Source organism: Mastomys coucha, unplaced genomic scaffold (genome assembly GCF_008632895.1).
Source record: "Mastomys coucha isolate ucsf_1 unplaced genomic scaffold, UCSF_Mcou_1 pScaffold13, whole genome shotgun sequence".
Taxonomy (NCBI): Eukaryota; Metazoa; Chordata; class Mammalia; order Rodentia; family Muridae; genus Mastomys; species Mastomys coucha.
In genome coordinates, this window is record NW_022196895.1 from 70,088,855 (window position 1) to 70,109,119 (window position 20,265).

At 43.3% G+C, this 20,265-nt stretch overlaps 1 long non-coding RNA gene across 4 annotated transcripts in view; it reads right to left on the reverse strand.

Moving 5' to 3' along the window:
* Positions 1-4,606: 4,606 nt before the first annotated feature.
* The window catches only part of LOC116087349, a 34,821-nt gene continuing 19,162 nt past the window's right edge, over positions 4,607-20,265 (reverse strand). For 3 of the 4 annotated variants that reach the window (XR_004117388.1, XR_004117386.1, XR_004117385.1), the window contains 2 exons: positions 8,685-8,864; positions 4,607-5,213 (listed from right to left, as the gene is read on the reverse strand). This is a non-coding gene — a long non-coding RNA (uncharacterized LOC116087349). Of the gene's footprint in view, positions 5,214-6,660; positions 6,702-8,684; positions 8,865-20,265 lie in introns of all 4 variants that reach the window. The other variant, XR_004117387.1, reaches the window with a different exon arrangement.

Below are 20,265 nucleotides of genomic sequence, written 5' to 3' on the forward strand. Positions count from 1 at the left end.
CTGGCCCTGAACTCAGAAATCTGCCTGCCTCTCCTCCTAAGTGCTGCCATTAAAGGCATGCACCACTACCGCCCAGCCCTAGTTGATTTTCTTATAGCCAATAGTGCTGCACTGATTTTGTAGTTCCGTCGTCAGTGTTGGCCATTGCATTCCTCAGTCTATAGTTGCCACTTTCCATCAGTGGCTAATGAACCTCCAGTAAATCATGTATTAGTCAAATGTTGTGGACCTTCTATTGGTCCCCACAGTTCAAAAGGTCCCTATTTGGGGCAGCAGTGAGCGGTTTAAGGATGAGGATTATAGGCAACTAAGCTATTTCAGTACAAGAAGGCACAGAACTCTTTGCTGTCTTATCCTGATCATGAAGGAGTTCAGAGAGGCCCCAGGCCCACTGTTGCGGGTTTTACAGAATCTACTTTAATGCGTGTTTTTAAATGCTTTGACCTGTAGGGTAACATAACTAAAGTACAACCCAGCTTTGGATCCAAGAGATTCACATGTGCATCCCGTAACTTCTTTTTTACTAGAGCCCATTCTCTCTCAGCCTCACCTTGTCAAAAGACCCGGTTATTAAGGTTGCAGTCCACCATGTCCAGACAAGCTCTCCAAGCGTGCTGCAAAGTGGAGGGTTCCCTTTCTCAGTGGGGCTTCCTCTTCTCTGTCGGATCTTACCTGGAGAGTGTCACTGAGCACATAGGCCTCACCGGGCCTGACCGTATCTAGAGGATGCATGCACAAACCTTCCTGCAAGTCCCGCTCAGCCCTTCTTACCGTGTGATAACTAGGTAATATGTTATGACTAATCAGCTCTTCTGTAACCCAGAGGAACCTCTGAGGGAAGTCATGTAGCCTATGGCCAGATTACAGGTTTGACTTCCTCTCTCCCAATAAGAACCTCTTCAACAGGTTCTTGGAATTCCTCTTCATGTAAGCGAAACATTTCCACCTTATCCAATAATGTTTATCCACCCTGGAAGTCCCTACCATTTCCCCAAGATCTGTATAGCCCTCGTTCATGCCAAATAAAGTTGAGCTGTGTCACTAAAGCTGATCCCAGAAGCTAATCTGTAGGTATTTATAGCCATCCAAACCTTGCTCCCTTTGTCTTTGCTGGCCAGTGGACAACACCCCCGAGGAAGGAGGGAGGGCCACATCCGCTGATAGTTTTTCAAGGACTATTTAAATCCTTATCACCTTCTATTGTTTAAAATAAATTACCTAGCTCTTGAGTAGTTAATCCAATTGTGGACCATAGCCAGTCAATATCTCCCAGTGATTTTTGAAAATCATTCAGAGTTTGTAATTGATGTTTCCTGATTTGTACTTTCTGTGGATGAATTTTCTTTAGATCTATCTTATATCCCAGATAATTAACAGAATCTCCTTTTTTGGGTTTTTTCTTTTTTCTTTTCTTTCTTTCTTTTTTTTAAAGCAATTTGTAATCCCCAGCAATGCAAAATTCTTTTCACTTCATCAAACATTTTTTCCTAAGGTATCTATATCTGAATCAGCCAGTAAGATATCATCCATATAATGGTAAATTTTAAGTTGAGGAAACTGTTTATGAATTATGTCTAACAGCTGTTGCACAACATATTGGCAAAAGGTAGGACTGTTTAAGGTTCCTTGTGGTAACACTTTCCAATGATATCTTTATTGGATAACTGTTACTATAAGTAGAAACAATTTGCTTTCTACTGAGAAAGCAAACTTTTCCCTATTATGCTCATGCAAAGGGATTGTGAAAAAATAATCTTTTAAATCAATTACTATCATAGGCCATGATTTAGATAAGAAAGAAGACAACAGGATTGCAGGTTGTAAAGAGCCCACTGGCTGAATCATCTTATTTATGGCTCTTAAATCTGTTAAAACTCTCCATTTCTTGATTTCTTTTTTATAACACGGGGGAATCCCATGAGCTGGTAGATTCTTTAACGTGTTGAGCATTTAGCTGCTCCTGTACCAGCTATTCCAGTACCTGTAATTTTTTTTTTGCCATAGACCATTGATCCACCCATACAGTCTCATCAGTTACCATTTTAAAGTTAGGGGTGTTGGTACCTTTGAAAGACCAACACCTGTCGTGTCCTGCTTATGGACAACCCAGACAGTCTGTGACTGTTTATAATACCTTTTAATAATTTTCTCTAGCCGGGTGGTGGTGGCACAGGCCTTTAATCCCAGCACTTGGGAGGCAGAGGCAGGTGGATTTCTGAGTTCGAGGCCAGCCTGGTCTACAGAGTGAGTTCCAGGACAGCCAGGGCTACACAGAGAAACCCTGTCTCGAAAAACCAAAAAAAAAAAAAAAAAAAAATTCTCAGAAGCATTCTTTATTTTATGGTTTGTTTCTGAGATTGGAGGAATATTAATCTGTGTTTTCCACTGCTGCAACAAATCATGGCCCCATAAATTCATGGCTATATTAGCCATATATGGCTTTAATTTTCCTGTTTGTCCTTCTGGCCTTATACACTCTACCCATCTTGTACGTCATCTTACCTGAGATAAAGCTCCGATCCCTAGAAGTTGAATATTTACCTCCTGAAGCAGTCAATCTGGATGCCAAGATTTTGGTGAAATTATTGCTACCCTTGCTCCTATGCCTACAAAACCTTCCATTTCAATGTCATTTATTCGCATTTTTAGCTATGGTCTCTGATTTATTTATAGCAGTTTATCAAGATATTTGTTTTTTGGTATCTCCTGAATCTTTTACCTCCTGAAGCTGTTCTGTCTTTGATTATATCCAGAGCTATGCTGTTTTTTAACAACAGGCATTACATTTTTTAATAGCTTTGTGGCTGAGTTCCTCAGACTTTGACAGGGAATGATTGGATCAAATTTGATATCAGGGCCTACAAGAGGCCCCCTAGGACACTTCCTAATGGCAAGGGATTAACGAATGCTTGTTGATCTGCATTCATTAGTCCAGTGCTGACCTTTGCCACAACTTCTACGTACTCCAGGAGGTTGGGGCCTTCTTTTTGGATTGTCTCTCAAAAAAACATTGTTTCTAGAAACACCTTGCCTACAGTCCCTTTTTAAAGTGACTTTTCTCACTGCAATTAAAACATCTGGCATTTTTATATTTCTTAAAACTTTTAGGATTTATTTCTCCTATTACAGTAGCATCATAAATGTGAGATTCAATATCAGCTGTATTTCTAGTCCATTCATCTATTGTTGGTGATCTTGCCTTTCATCTTTTTGCATTCTGAATTAGCATTTCAAAAATCAAAGATTCAATTAATATTTGTCTGACTTGGGAATCTGATACTGTTCTGTTTACAACTGAAGTCAATCTTCAAAAAACAAAATCAATGAGGGCTTCTTTTGGGCCTTGTATAAATTTTTTTTTTTTTTTTTTTTTTTTTTTTGGTTTTTCAAGACAGGGTTTCTCTGTGTAACCCTGGCTGTCCTGGTACTCACTCTGTAGACCAGGCTGGCTTCAAACTCAGAAATCCGCCTGCCTCTGCCTTCCAAGTGCTGTGATTAAAGGCATATGCCACCTCTGCCTGACTAGATGTTATCTTTTTTTTTTTCTTATTTTCATTTATGTCTTTCTAAGGCTTGTATGTTATCAATCCACTTTTCATATTTGGCTATTAAGGATAAAATATGAATTATCAGACTGATAGCAATTATACTTGATAATATGTCAATCTCAGTTTTTAGATTTTCATTTTCTGCTTCTATTTTCAAGCCACTGAAAATAGCACTATACAGGGTTCTAGTGCCTTGTATTATGATATTTCCTATCCTACACTCTCTCCCTGAGGACTTCCCAGGTGACTTAAAAAACTGGATGGCTTCTCGGTTTGTCTGCAGCTGGTGTCTCTGTCCATGTGTCTGTGCCATGTGTTGGTGCCAAATGCTGTTCTTAACAAAATCTCAAACATTTGATTTCACCAATAAAACTTGGGAGCCAGATGCTGGGGTGAAAGTCTTCTAGCTCAGAGAGGCACATTGTTCCTCAACCAACATCCCCAAAGGACACCCTCCTCTATGCTGTCTCAAAAAAAATCCCTCAAACCGAATGTCCCTCCCTTGTACTTCCTGTGTGTCTCTATCTTTCTGACGCCCTCTTCCTCTCTATGGTTTTCTTCTTATGTTCACTTCCTGTCAACTGGTTGCTTGCTCTACCTCTTGACCTTTGGTTGACTTTATCTAATCCATCTTACAAAATTCAATTAGAAAGCTCTTGGCTCAAAGGTATATGCTAAAGCTGAGCCACACCAAAAGTAAAAACAATTTTTTTCCAGTAAATTACACAATCTCAGGGCTCACAGTGTGGTCAAATAACCTGAAACAGAGCAGTAATGTGGAACTATAAACAGAATAAAACCTTTCCGTCCCACCTTGCTTTTTTGTCATGGTGTTTCATCACAACAATAATAGTCCTAACTAAGACATATGTGTCTTGTCACGTGTCCCACACTACATATATGTAAACCAGAATACTGTGGTCAGTTCTCTCTTTCTAATATGTGGGTCTCAGGAATCAAATCCAGGTTATCAGGCATTTCCTTAATTGTTAATTGATGGTCCTGATACATTTGACCAAAGCTTTACAGGGAAAATGTCAAGCTCCAGAACCCTGGTGCCTTGGTACCTGTAACTTTAATTTTTTCAAATCCTATTTTTAACGATGGCTCTTAAACACTTTAACCTCCCATGTAGCCCACCACCCTCCAGAGATAGTGGGATACAGGGCGGGGTGGCGTGGGGTAAGTGGATCTGTTTAGAAAGGTTGGAACAACCTTGGAAGAGCCCCTGTCTGTATTGTCTGGAAATCGGCAGTTCAGTTCGAAGATTAGGAGGCAGTGGCCGCTTGATCCATTTACAAACATTTTATGGATACACCAGGAGTCTAGTTCAGTAGAGTCAGGTTAGCAACAGTGGCGAAACAACTTAGCAGAGACAGCTAGGCTTCATCCTTGGCTCACGTCAGCAAGAGGGACCAATAGTGGCACCGGAAGTTCTCAGCTGTGCCTCTCTCAGGGAAGCAAAGTGAAGCTGTGCCACCCACGAGCGTTGTACAGCTAGCTGTGCCAGCAAGCCAAGCTCTTTCTCCGTCACTCTATCACTCTGTTGAGTTGTAGTTATACCCTGTAAACATCACGTGTCCTTCGTGTGCCTTGCCTCAGCACCTGAGTGTAATCAGCCTGAGTTCCTGGAGTCCTGGGATGAATGGAGCTCCTCCACACAATCTAAGGCAGACCAATACATGCATGTTGTTAGCAAAAATCCTTCATCACGTGTCCTTTCATGTGTTTGCTTTAGCAGAGCAGCCTCTCTCCTGTGTCTGCTTCAGTGAAAGGAGTCTGCCTTAGTCTTTCACCTATGTCCACTTCAAGATAACACTCCTTCACATGTTTGCCCCAGCAAAACAACATCTAACACAACTGACTCTCTAAAGAACCCTTAGGTTTCCACTTCAGGTACCAGTCCATCACTGGTCTTGCCAACATGACCCTGACAGGAAATAAAAGCTCAATGCTCCTTACTCCAACCACAGGACCCAGAAAAGCCTCTGGTACTACCTACTCTCCTCATAGCCATATTTGCTGGCAGTTGAGAGCAGGCTGAAAGACCCCCAGAACTGGGGAGATCCTTACTCAAGTCTCGGGATGGCGCAACCACCCAATGACTCATGAGAGACCGAACTTGCTGCAATCACATGAGGTTTATTGGGGATACCGGTACCGGGGTTGATCTCGTGACCTTGTCGGCCAGAGGAGTTTGACCCCGGGGTCGATCTCGTGACCATGCTGGCCAGAGTTTGACCCCGAAAACAAGAAGTGAGGGCTATTTAAGGGAAAAAACTACAAGCTGGGGGTGGAGAGAGGGTTACCAAGGAAACAGAACATAAAAACAGTGGAAAATTTCAGAGGGACCCAACCCAAGGTATTCAGTTAGGGAGGGAAACATATTCATTTTAAGAATGTAATCTTCATCTACTGGTCGACAGGGTGGAGAGTCTCATAAACCAGTATACCTTCCTTCCTAGTTCCACCCTCATTGTGGATCATTCAGGAGGGGCAGGTTTCGGGAACCAGAGCCCTGAGGCTCTGAGTTAGCCAAGTTCCTGGAACTACCTACTTCTCATTTTTGGCTTGTTACAGAGGTCTTCCATGCCCCCCTTTAGGTAAAAGTTACACATTATACATACATTTCTATTAAATGCCCTCATTTTAAATTCTAAGATTTTCCAGCCTTTCATTCCCCACTTCTTCTAGTAGATAGTTCTAATCATAGAACTAAATATCAGTATCATTATATTTTAGATTTTCCTGGCCTTGCAAAGTATAATATTGTTGACATAACAGGCTTATGGCCAAGAGACTCTTGACTCTGGAGAAAGGCCTGGTAGAGTTTGTAGAACCCTAACCCACTACATCAAACCAGGGGAGGGGCAGGTGGCAGAAGTCTCAAGTTTCTGTTAAATGTAATGGACTAGAAGTCAAGTTGCTCTGACTCCAAATATCCTCTCCTTCAGAACCACATCCTACTTTAGAGAACAAATGGTTTCCCTACCCTTTTGAGAACAAAACATAGGGTTCCTCCTTTCCTTACATAGAAATCGTACTTGTAAAATTCCCCTGACCTATACCTGGTCATTAACTATTAGTTTCTCCTTTATAAACTCTGGCTCACCTTATTTCTTGGCCTGGAGTTCTTTAAGGCAGACTCTTGCTCTTGAAAGGAAAAATTAAAGCTTTAGACCTGTGCTGACTAGGAAGAAAAGTTATGGGCCTAAGAATCCATCACAAGCTGGCCCACATAGGCCTGGAAAGGAGCAAGCAAGTTGTTAGATATAAGAGCTGGCAGGTCAAAAAGACATAAAACAATAAACATAGAGGAAAACAATCATGTATGGCCACACTGATCCCTTTGTTCCCTCAGACCTTTTCCCTATATAAACCCCTAACTTTCAAGCCTCGTGGTAGGCTCCACTATCTCCTGCATGAGATAGGTGTGGTGCCAAACCAGAGCGCCCTGAAATTAAAAAATACCTCTTGTAATTACATCAAGGATGGTCTCTCGTGATTCCTTGGGTATATGTCCTCCTGAGATTTGAGTGGGGGTCTTCCCCAGGGGTCTTTCAGGTGGTGCGTTGGTCTGGTGACAATGAGCTCAACAAGGTATAGAGGTTAGACACTGTGGGGTGTATATATCTATCACTCTGTGGTTAACTTCCCATAGGTCTTGGATGGGACAGTAATTGTTAGAATTTGGTTTCTTCAGGGATAACAATGGGGTATTCCAGGCTGATTGGTATGGCCTGAGGACTCCCAGGGCCAACAATTTATGGATATGGACATGGGGTACTGGCAGACTTGAGCTGGGTCAGCCCCTGGGTTTAAGCTCAACAAATGCAGGAGGTCGATGTTTTGCTAGGCCCATGTCTCTGGCTTCTACCCACACTTGGGGAAACTTTCTCAACCAAATATCCAAGTTTTGTTCAGGGGTAGTTAGTGACTAGTATAGTCTGTACTCAGTCTCAGAGGCCAGGTTAAGAATCAATACCTCGATCAGATTGCCTTTCTGATCCAATAACTTGATCACTTCAGGTTTAAAAAGAATTTGAGGGCTGGTGAGATGGCTCAGCGGGTAAGAGCACTGACTGGTCCTGAGTTCAATTCCCAGCAACCACATGATGGCTTACAACCACTGGTGATGAGATCTGATGCCCTCTTCTAGTGTGTCTGAAGACAGCAACAGTGTACTTATTTATAATAATAAATAAATCTAAAAAAAAGAAAAAGAAAAAGAATTTGCTTATCTTTTGCTGGGGAGAGTTCTTATCTTTGCTAAGAGATCTCTCCCCAGCAAGGGGTAGGAACATTCAGGAATGATCATAAATGCATAGGTTACCCACCCCATTCTGAAGTATACTGATCTTTGGTTAGTCCATGAATATTGTTTAGCACCTATGGCTTCTTGAACCTGGGATCTTTGGGAAGACATCAGCCCTTTGGTCTTTAAGAGCACTGAATGCTGAGCTCCAGTATCTACCAGGAAGTCTAGGGACATCCCCTCCACTCTAAGGATTACCCTGGGTCATGGAGGGGGTCCAAACCCTGACTCCCTCCATCTTCTTCTTTCGTGACCATGGCCTTAGCCTGTGGCTTCTTCTTTGGGCATTCTTTAGCCCAGTGTCTTTCCTCCTTACAGTAGGCGCATTGGTTCTTACCTACTGCTGGTCGCTGGCCTCTTTCAGACTCTTTTCTTTCAACAATCCATCAGAGCTGGTGTGTCCTTTCTTCTGTGTCTGGGATGTTGTTAGCCAGAAGGACCTTGGCCAAATCTCTATTCGATACCTTTCCTGTCTTAATCGGCTTTTTGTCTGCACTTTCTCTATTATTGTATACCCTTTCTGCGACTTCCACTAAATCCCTCAATGACTTTTCTCCTAAACTTTCCTGCCTCTGACACTTTCTTCTAATGTCTGGCACTGACTAATTGATGAAAGCCAGTCTACCGTACCAGAATTCCCTGCTTCCTCAAGGTCTATGTGTGTATAAGAGTGGAAAACCTCCAAGATCTGTTGAAGAAATGCTGCTGGGCTTTTATCAATCCCCTGCTTAACATTATAAACCTTGGCCAAATTGGTGAGTCCTGGGCTGCCTTGACATCTGCCATCAGAGCCTGGTAGTAGACTGGGAGGTGCTCCTTACCTTCAGCCGTGTTGTTGTCCCAATCAGGTCTCCAGAGGGGAAATTGCTAATCAATATTGGCTGGGTTTTGTGTTGGGGTGCCGTTATCTCTGGAACATTCTTCCAGGCCTCCAAGATCATACATTCCTTTTCTTCAGTAGGAAGAATCTGCAAAAGCTGCTGACAGTCATACCAGGTAGGCTGATAAATGAAAAGAACAGTATCTAAGAGGCCAATAAAATCTTGGGGTTTTCAGAAAATCAGGTACTCTGCCCCTTGCGATTATAAAGGGCCAGTAGTGGTGAGGTTGTTTCTTATGTTGGTCTACTGGCCCCACTGCCCGCAGGGGTAGAACAGTGAAGTCTGCCTCCAGCCCCCTAGCCTCAGGTGGCATGGTGCATCTGCTCCTTGTACCCTGTGCAGGCCCCCCTCCTATATCACAAAGGCTGATGCCTCTGGAGCTAGAGGTTGTGGTGCTGGAGCTGGGGCAGGTGGCAGATCCACTGCTTGTTGTTTCTCCTCAACCTGTGTCACAGCCAGCGGAAAGAACATAAGTCAGCAGAAAAATAAGGTCCTCAGAGGTACTATCCTGTAAGACAGTGGAAAGAGGAGCTGTTGATTTGGTAATCTCTTGCTCTTCAGTCACAAGGGCCACCACAGTTCCTGTTGATGAGGAAACATTAGCAGGGGAAAGAAGAAAGACATAATCCAAGGTGGTGGGTTAGTAGCCGAATCCTTCCAGGCTGCTATACAGGGGACATGATCAGAGTGTCCATGAGCCTTTTGAAACAACTTGTCTTCTACTGCTGACACCGTAGGGAGATGGAAGGTCCCCTCTGGTGGCCATCCAACATCAGAAGTTGGCCACTCTGAACTGCAAAAAGTGGTCATTTTCCCTTTCTTTACATCTACAGGTTATGAGCTCTGGCTCTAACTTTTTAAAAATGAGCCAACATGAGATTGAGATGGTAAGAGGTAGTCTGTCCTATGGCGCCCATCAAACTCTGATACAAAGAAAAGCTAAACACCATAAGAAACACAGCAGACAAAATAGGCACACATCATGACTGAAAGCAAAAGTGAATCCAAGAACTCGGACTCACAGACTCCTGCCTCGGAAACTGAAAGCAGCAGGGGAGAAAAGGAATTGATGGTGAAGCTCTCTGTCTTCCACTAAAAATCAGTCCAACTGACAGGTGGGCACTTCATCCACCCTGAGGCCAGGAACATCTCCTGGACCCCCATGGCTGTCACTCTCCAGCACGTCTGCTCTTAGTCACTCCCTGCCACTTGGGACAATATTGCAAGAACAAAAATAGACAACAAACAGAAACACTAAACACTCACCAGCCAGCACCAGACCCTCTAGGCAGGTCAGGGTCCTGGGGTTCTGGAGGAAGATGGATGAGCTTCCACAATGTTATGCCCAGATCACAAGATCCCCCTCCACCCAAGAGACCACCAGGGACCACAACTCCAACAAGCATATGAGAGTCTTTATTCAAATTTGAACTCAGGTCACAAGCCTTCCTGATGCAACAACTTAGGAAAGTGACCCCTATGTCTAGGGGCTTATATAGGGAAAAATTGCAAGCAGGGACTTCCAAGCCTTGGTGTTAGATGATTGGGTATGTGGGTAAAGGACTGTTGACCTTTAAACTGATTGGTGCATAGCATCTGTTCAAACCACAAGGAGAGGCCACACATCTAAAAAGGGCATCTTGACCTGGGAACAACTCATGTTTTCTTATCCCATCCCATTATTGTGACCAGTGTATCCTGTTATTTTGAGCTGGCCACAGTGACCAGTGTATTCTGTTATTTTTAGCTGGCCATAGCTGCTATGTCTATTTTCAACTGCTAAGCACATTTTGTGGTCTTTTTCTCAGAGCCCAAGGGTGGGGCTCTGTCATTCCGAGGACTCAAAATGGAGTCGGAAAGGTAAAATGGAGTTTATCCTGCTATTTTGGTCATTTCACTATAAGAGTATGTTGACATTAGAATGGAAACTAGTACTAGTTTTAAGATGAGCATGTGGTTATGCCTATGTATCCACAGGGAAGGAAAATATATGGTTACTACAAAATTTATAAAGATTAGATCTGACCAGGGAAAACCTCTTGTCAGCTAAGACATAAATATCTTCACAAAGCAAATAGCTCAGGTGACTCACAGACTGTCTCAGTTACTTGTTTCTCCAAAAATATACACACAAATCAGCTTCAAAAGGACTAGTACTAATGACTGATGATCACACAGAGACTGGATAAACACAGATACTTGACAATACATAGACTGGTCCCATAATACAGAGACTGGCTAAACAAAGACTGGGCAACAAATGCTACAGCTAGCTTTTTACCGATTAACCATTCTTTTCCTTGGGCCCCAAACAGGAACTCTTTACCCCAATTCTTCAGGAAGTGATTACAAGAAGGCCACCATCCCAGTCTGAAATGGAAACTTTTAGTTTCTTTGGAAAGTTAGTTATGTCAAATGATGTTTTGCTGGGCCACACAGGTGAAAGGATGTTCTGCTGAAGCAGACACAGGTGCAAAGATGTTTTGATATAGCAAACATATAAAAGGGCTCATGATGAAGGAGTATAAATATGACCCCACAGACAGGGGAAGACAGCAGTGAGCATTGATTTGGTTTGCTCCACCTTGCTATTCTTCGCTAACAACACACATGTATTGGCTTGCTTTACATAGAGTTGTTGAGTTTTGCTTGTAATGACTTCATGAAAAGGAACTCAAGGAAGAACTTCTTGTTAGATTTCTGCAGCACCTTGTTGCTTCCTGCAGCCTTGGGCCAATTGGTAAGCCTTTTGGCTTCTTCAGGATTGAACTATAGCTGCTGGTTCAGGAAAGGTGTCTGCCCGCTGAAAGGGCTGGACTGTAGCTGCTGGTTCGTGTGTGGTGTCTGCCTGCCTAGAGAACTGGTCTGCAGCTGCTAACCATATTTAATGTTTGCTATGGGACTGAACTGTCAAGAAAGATCAAGCTTGCCCCCAAAGAACTATTGCTAAACAGGCCCACTTTCCCCGTATCCTAATTTTTCTCTTTTTACTGGCTCTGGTGTATGGAAGGTAAGAGGAGAGGTTAAATGCTTATTAGAGGAGGTTGCAAAATATTTATGCCTACACCACTCCCTTAAGGTAGGGTGGACAGTTTTGGTCATTTGATGTATTAAGGCTATTATCATCTAGGGTGGAAGGTTGTTATTGGTTATGATCAGGAATTGATAAAAATTTAAATTTGTTTTGTTTGAATTGTTGTATATTGACAAAAATTCAAGGTTTTGATAGAATATTGTTTGACTATATTTTACATCAGCCATCTATTTAAAATGTTATGGTTCTTATAATTATCTATAATTATTATAATTCTATTGTGTGTAGATCATTAATGTTAGAGAAAAGGACAATTCTTTTTTTTTTTTTAAAGATTTTTAAAATTTATTTTATGTATATGAGTACACACTGTTGCTGTACATATAGTTGTGAGCCTTCAACTGGTTGTTGGGAACTGACTTTTAGGACCTCTGCTCGCTCAGGTCGACCCCACTCACTCTGGTAGACTCCGCTCACTCCGGTCAGTCCCGCTGGCTCTGGTAGACCCCACTTGTTCAGTTCCTGTTCACTCCGGCCCAAAGATTTATTTATTATTATAATTAAGTACACTGTAGCTGTCTTCAGACGCACCAGAAGAGGGCATCAGATCCCATTATGGGTGGTAGTGAGCCACCATGTGGTTGCTGGGATTTGAACTCAGGACCTTTGGAAGAGCAGTCAGTGCTCTTACCCTCTGAGCCTTCTCACTAGCCCTGAAAATGACAATTCTTTCTTTCTTTCTTTCTTTCTTTCTTTCTTTTTTTTTGAGACAGGGTTTCTCTGTGTAGCCCTGGCTGTCCTGGAACTCACTCTGTAGACCAGGCTGGCCTCGAACTCAGAAATCCACCTGCCTCTGCCTCTCAAGTGCTGGGATTAAAGGTGTGTGCCACCACCGCCTGGCGAAAAGGACAATTCTTAAACAGATGGGGGATATGAAGTGAAAACTTCTGGTTTTCTTGGAAGGTAAGTTTTGATAAATGATGTTGCTATAGAAGACATGTAAAAGAATGTTTTGCTGGAGCAGACACAGGTGAAAGGATGTTTCGCTATAGCAGACATGTAAAAGGATATATATTTAGAAAGAATATAAATATGATCCCACAGGCAGTGGTAGCTGCCTAGAGCACTGGTTCAGTTTGCTCTTTCTTGCTATTTTTCACTGATGACATGTAAGCATTGGTTTGAAAGACCTCCAGAGCTCGGGAGACCCTTACTCAAGTCTCGGGATAACACGACCACTCAATAACTCACGAGAGACCGAACTTGCTGCAATCACATGAGGTTTATTAGGGGTAAGCTAGATCTGGGGTCGAACTCATAGCCTGGCAGGCCAGAAGGGTTCGACCCTGAACACAAGAAGTTAGGGGTATTTAAAGGGAAAAATCACAAGCTGGGGAGGGGGGAAGAGGGTTACCAAGGAAACATAACATAAAAACAGTGGAAAATTCCAAAGGGACCCAACCCCTGGTTGAGTCAGGGTCATAAGTAAAACGTCCTACACACTCATTATGCACAAGAATGTGGTCTGGTCAATGTTATTCACTTTATGGCTGACCATTCCCTAGAACTACCCAGATGGCTCATATCCTGCCTTTTGTTCTTGGACCTAACTAGGAGGAGCCTTTGTGGCCAACAGGTTTCTGAAACTGGCTAGTCTACATTCTTGGCTCGTTACAGAGACCTTCTATGTCCTTTAAGTAAAGGTTATACAGTATACATACATTTCTACTAATACATTTCCCTTTTCATTAGCATGCTTTTTCCCAAATTTCTAAATTCAGTCTTTCAGGTTCACCTAACATTGTGTTGCAGAGCTTTGCTTGTGATGACTCCATAAAGAGAAACTCAGGAAGGAACTTCTTGTTACATTCCTGTAGCTTCTTGCTGCTTCCTCCAACCTGTGTGGGTTGGTGAGCCTTGCTGTTTCTTCTGGATTGGCCTGCTCTTGCTGATTTGTGTGTGGTGTTTGCTGAGTGGACTGGACTGAGAACAACAAAGACTGGAATTGCCCCCAAAGAACTATTTCTAAACAGGTCCACTTCTCCCATATCCTAATAACCTTTCTTTTCCACTACCTCTGCTGGATAGTGAAGTAGAGGAGTCGTTGAACCCTTATTAAAGCAGGTTGTGAAAATTTTATGACTATAGCTCTTTCTTGCAGAACAAAGTTCAGTCTTTTATTTTACATAAGCTTCTTCCTTAGGAATTACATATCAGTTCAATCATTTAACCCCCCCAACCCATTTCTTTTGATTATCCCACAAATTAGCATTTTATGTCCTTAGCTCCTAAACTCTCAAGGAAATGCCACATGGTCAAAGCTGCTGAGTTCTGCTGTTTGTTGGAGCTGGAACTGTAACATGGCACTATAGTTCTATTATATTACCACCAGTGTTCTGTTTTCTAACTCCTTCACTTCCTAAACTTGGCTGTCCTGGAACTTGCTCTATAGACAGACCTTGAACTCAGAGATCTGCATGGCTGTCTCCTGAATGCTGGGATTAAAGGCATGTAATACCATGCCTGGACCTAAGCTTTTCTTCACCTAGAACTTACTCTGTCCTAGGCCTTGAACTCAGAAATGTTTGCTTTTGTCTCCTGGGATTAAAGGTATGTACCACCATGCATGGGCCTAAGTTTTTCATGGACATTATTCCTTAAGGTCCAGATCAAAAGCCTGTGTCTTTCAGCCTCAAGATCTGGATCACAAGTGTGCCCTCCATTTCTGGATTGTAGTTCATTCCAGATTAAAAGTCCAAACTATTCTTTGTTCAACTGCAAACACAAACAGTAAGCTTAGTTGGGTGGGATCTTGCTCTGAGATCACCATTCCCTAAATCTCTTTATCTCCTTCCTTAATATACTTCTAAAAAGGATGGCTCAGTGCAGCTGCCTCTGTTCTTTCAGGTCCATGAAGCCCCTCATGTAATTCATATTGCATCCTTATATCTTGCATAGTTCAGAAATCCTGTAAAGAACAGTTCTTACATTGGTTTGTATATTCTTAAACTCATGTTTTCATATTTCTTTCCCACAGCCTTAAGGACTATCCTGAATTTCAAAGCATTACCATATTGCTGAGAAACACTAGACACATTCTCACTTCCTGCAACTGTGTTGTTATCATGGAGACATTAACCTTGTCGGGAAGAATACTTTCTGAAGGAACAACTTAACGTAAAATATATACATTATTATATAAAGAAGCCTTCTGCCTATAGCAATCATCTGCACTGGAGAAGACCCATACCCTGCTGGCTCTGCTCCAAGGGTGGGAACCGTATCACACTGTCCCTTTCGTGGCCATGCTGGATCTGGCCCCTTCCACCCTGTTCAACCAGTGTCTTAGTTAGGGTCTTACTGAAAGACCCCCAGAACTGGGGAGATCCTTACTCAAGTCTCGGGATGACGCGACCACCCAATGACTCACGAGAGACAGAACTTGCTGCAATCACATGAGGTTTATTTGCGATAAGGTACCGGGGTCGATCTCGTGACCTTGTCGGCCAGAAGGGTTCGACCCGGAACACAAGAAGTGAGGGGTAGTTAAGGGAAAAACCACAAGCTGGGGCTGGGGAGAGGGTTACCAAGGAAACAGAACATAAAAACAGTGGAAAATTTCAGAGGGACCCAACCCAAGGTATTCAGTTAGGGAGGGAAACATTCATTTTAAGAATGTAATCTTCATCTACCAGTCGACAGGGTGGAGAGTCTCATAAACCAGTATACCTTCCTTCCTAGTTCAACCCTCATTGTGGATCATTCAGGAGGGGCAGGTTTCGGGAACCAGAGCCCTGAGGCTCTGAGTTAGCCAAGTTCCTGGAACTACCTACTTCTTGTTTTTGGCTTGATACAGAGGTTTTCCATGCCCCCTTTTAGGTAAAAGTTACACATTATACATACATTTCTATTAAATGCTCTCATTTTAAAGAGATTCTCCAGCCTTTCATTACTGCTGTGAACAGACACCATAACTATGGCAACTCTTATAAGGACAACATTTAATTGGGGCTGGCCTATTGGGATAGATGGTCTATTATCATCAAGGTGGAAGCATGGCAGTACCCAAGCAGGCATGATGTAGGTGGAGCTGAGAGTTCTACATCTTCATTTGAAGGCTGCTTTGAGGAGACTCACTTCCAGGCAGCTAGGATGAGGGTCTGAAAGCCTACATCCACAGAGTCACACTTCTCAAATAAGGCCACATTTACTCCAACAAGCCTACACCTACTCTAATAAGGCCCCATCTCCAAATAGTGCCACTTTCTGGGCCAACCATATTCAAACCACCACAACCAGGTAACTCAAAACCCTGCTTCCCTCTAATCCCTCTATTAATTAGCTGCAGCCATTTTCATTTAAGCTATAGATTTAAATTGATGGACACGATTTGCACAACAAAGGCCCGTGAAAGTCAGAATTCACTCATTGGCCTAGACCTTTAGGTACGGAATTTAGCATTACAATACCTCAACAAAGAAAAACACAGGCGTGGTGGGGGGAATTCCTGGACCAATGCCCTCTTAAACTATACCATTCTGGGCACAGTCAGTGGTGGTGGCCTCGGTGCAAGCCTTTAATCCTATCACTTGGGAGGCAGAGGCAGGCGAATTTCTGAGTTGGAGGTCAGCCTGATCTACAGAGTGAGTTCCAGGACAGCCAGGGCTATACAGAGAAACCCTGTCATGAAAAAACAAAAAACAAAACAAACAAACAAATGAAAACCTATACCATTCTGGATCTCTCCTTGTGACCTACTCCTCCCAGAGTTTCCCTGATATCAGGTCCACTCCTGACTTCACAGGAAGTCGTCTTAGCAGTGGCCTTCAAGATGTACCATAGGAGATAGGAGAGATGAAAAAGCTCTTAAACAACAATACCCTATGCTGGCTAAGGCCTTTCAGCTGGCCATAGCAGCTGCCCAAGCTCTCAGAGCCTGAAAACCTCCAGACGGTCAGGACGGCAATTGGGCCTGGTTCGGTCCAATCTCTCACAAACCATTCCAACCATACCCATGGTGCCATCAAGAGGGGTAATGGGGCACTGACTGTTTTGATGTCCTTTATAGCATGAAGACATCAAGCCCGGATCACCCTACAGCCTACTAATGGGCAACTGATGGGGCCCATGCTCCACTGGTCCAACCACTGCCATCTCCAACAGGAGGCTTGGGTAGTCATCTTAGTATCAGGGCAGCCCATCTCCTTTCTTCTGGACAATGGGGCCCTGTTTTCAGTCCTGACAGAGTTTGGGGGGACCCACCTGTTTGGGGTAGCTCTTACTTGAACATCCAAAGGACCTCTACCTTTAACCAACAGCTCATCCTAACAGGGTTTGGAAATTCAAAGGCCAGTTCAGTCCCGTATAACGTCCCTTATCCATTTCTTCTTCACCAGGGTTTTAGCACCTATGCCTGTTTTCTCTATGACTCAAAAGAAGATTACTGTAAAAAGTGGCCAGAAACTTAAAATGGTTACCCATATCGATCCCTGCAAATACCATGGGATAAATCTGAGCCATTCTTATTGCCTCTCAGCTACTGAATCCATCTCTGCCAGGCCACTGTGGAGAGTGCTGGTTGTGTCTCCTCCCTTCCAGGTCAAACTCACAACCACCGTTGGACTACTACACTCTCTCACCTCACTTCTCATTAATTGCTCTGAGCCAAATACCACTACCACCCTTTATCTCTCTCTAAGGTATTGAAGGCTGCCTTTTAACTCCTCGGGCACACTGGATCCTTCAGGCTGTGATAATACTGTGACTCTGAACACCACCACCACGCCCTTATGTCGGAACTTGGTGTTTATCACTTGGTGCTGTAATGGCGCCTTGCTTGCTGGATGGCAGCAATAACGACAAAACACCGAGACTTCTTCTCACGTGGTTTACTCAGGAATTTTCTTTTGTGTTACAGCTCTTTTAGGTTCCTAAGTGTTACAGCTCTTCTAGGTGTTACGGCTTCTTCTTGCTTCCTAGGTGCTGCGGCTCTTCTTGCTTCTGTGGAATGGGTGGCAGCGGCGGCTCTTGCTTCTGTGTAGTGGCCCTGACTGCCCAGAGAGAGCTCCTTATATACTCGAGCCCAAGCTCTCGTGGTCCTCCTGGATTGGTTCCCTGGGCGCATGTGAAGCATACACCCGCTTGGGAGACACCTAATTTGCATGAGCCTGCTCGGGAGACACCTGCATGGGCCCGCTCGGGAGGGGCGGAGGGGCGCATGCGCAGTGGAATCGTCTATCGCTGCCACCACCGGTGTCTTGGATTCGATCCGAGTGGCTGCCTACACGGTGCTAGGGCTTACCACTGCTTATGAAAGACCCCCAGAACTGGGGAGATCCTTACTCAAGTCTCGGGATGACACAACCACCCAATGACTCATGAGAGACCGAACTTGCTGCAATCACATGAGGTTTATTGGGGATACCTGTACCGGGGTCGATCTTGTGACCATGCTGGCCAGCGGAGTTCGACCCCAAACACAAGAAGTGAGGGGTATTTAAGGGAAAAACCACAAGCTGGGGGCGGAGAGAGGGTTACCGAGGAAACAGAACATAAAAACAGTGGAAAATTTCAGAGGGACCCAATCCAAGGTATTCAGTTAGGGAGGGAAACATATTCATTTTAAGAATGTAATCTTCATCTACCAGTCGACAGGGTGGAGAGTCTCATAAACCAGTAGACCTTCATTCCTAGTTCCACCCTCACTGTGGATCATTCAGGAGGGGCAGGTATTGGGAACCAGACCCCTGAGGCTCTGAGTTAGCCAAGTTCCTGGAACTACCTACTTCTTGTTTTTGGCTTGATACAGAGGTTTTCCATGCCCCCTTTTAGGTAAAAGTTACACATTATACATACATTTCATTTTAAATTCTAAGATTCTCCAGCCTTTCACTTACCTGCTGGGTAGTCTCTGACTTGGGTCCTGGTGGTTTTTTCCCCCAAATTAGGAGTGGTACCTGGTGAAGAACCCTTGCCGATTCCAAATCAGAGGCTTTATAGGAGCATGGTATGACAATAAGCGGTCAGGTCCCACCCTTTCTTGAAGTCTTAGGTATGATTGCTGGCATCGCCACTTTTGTGGAGGGACTCCTTTCCTAGATATTTGCCATCAGTTTTCATCCAGGATTTTCAACAAGTAGCTCAGACTGTCCTTACCCTCCAGGGCCAAACAGACTCACTGGCCACCACAGTGCTACAAAATCGGTGAGGAGAGAATTTACTAACAGCAGAGAAAGGTGGTTTTGGTGTTTTTCTCAGAGAAGAATGATGCTTCTTTGTCAACCAGTTGGTTACAGTAAAAGTCAAGATCTGACAACTCTAGACAGATCTCCAAAAAAAAAAAAAAAATGTAAGAAACAACTCGATGTCTCTGGCCAGTGGATCATCGACCATGTAATATGGAATTGCATATTAGCCTTCTTAACCCTCTTTCTCAGCTTTTTAGAATTTAATGAAAATGAAGACACATACCAAAACTTATGGGCCACAATGAGAGCAGTAGTAAGAGGAAAACACATAGCTCTGAGTGCCTCCAAAAAGAAACTGAAGAGAGCTTACACTAGCAGCCTGACAGCACACCTGAAAGCTCTAGAACAAAAAGAAGCAAATACACCCATGAGGAGTAGACTGCAGGAAATAATCAAACTCAGGGCTGAAATCAACCAAACAGAAGCAAAAAGAGCTATATAAAAAATCAACAAAACCAGGAGTTGGTTCTTTGAGAAAATCAACAAAAATAGATAAACCCTTAGCCAGACTAACCAGAGGGCACAGAGACAGTATCCAAATTAATAAAATCAGGTATGAAAAGGGAGACATAACAATGAAGTATATCTTAAAATAATTATTCTGTTTGTTGAATATTAACAGTTGAAAATATTAAAATCGGGGCTGGAGAAATGGCTCAGTAGTTAAGAGCACTGACTACTCTTCCGAAGGTCCTGAGTTCAAATCCTGGCAACCACCAGGTTGGCTCACAACCACCTGTAATGAGATCTGATGCCCTCTTCTGGGGTGTCTGAAGAAAGCTACAGTGTACCTACATATAAAAATAAATAAATAAATCTTTGGGCCGGAACAAGTGAGGCCGGAGCGAGCGGGGCCAGAGAGAGAAGAAAAAAGTGTGTCTGAAGACAGCTACAGTGAGTGTACTTATAATACAAATAATAAATAAATAGATCTTTTTAAGAAAAAAGAAAAAGAAAATATTAAAATCATGTTCTACAAACATCATGGAAATGTTATGGATAATTTTTCTTACTGTACTTGAAATTAGCATTTTCTTTTTCTTTTTTTCTTCAGATTTTACAGATTTATTTTTTAAAAACAAAAGAAAAGGTTAAAAAAGTCCTTCTTTTCCAACCCTGTCTGGAGGTATGGGGAAGAGGGCATAGCAAGCTGAAACAGTGCTCGCCCTCTCGGGAAGAGCTGACTTCCCAGAGTTGGTAAGGACAGAGGAAGGGCCTGGCCCTTCCTGCCTTGCCCCTC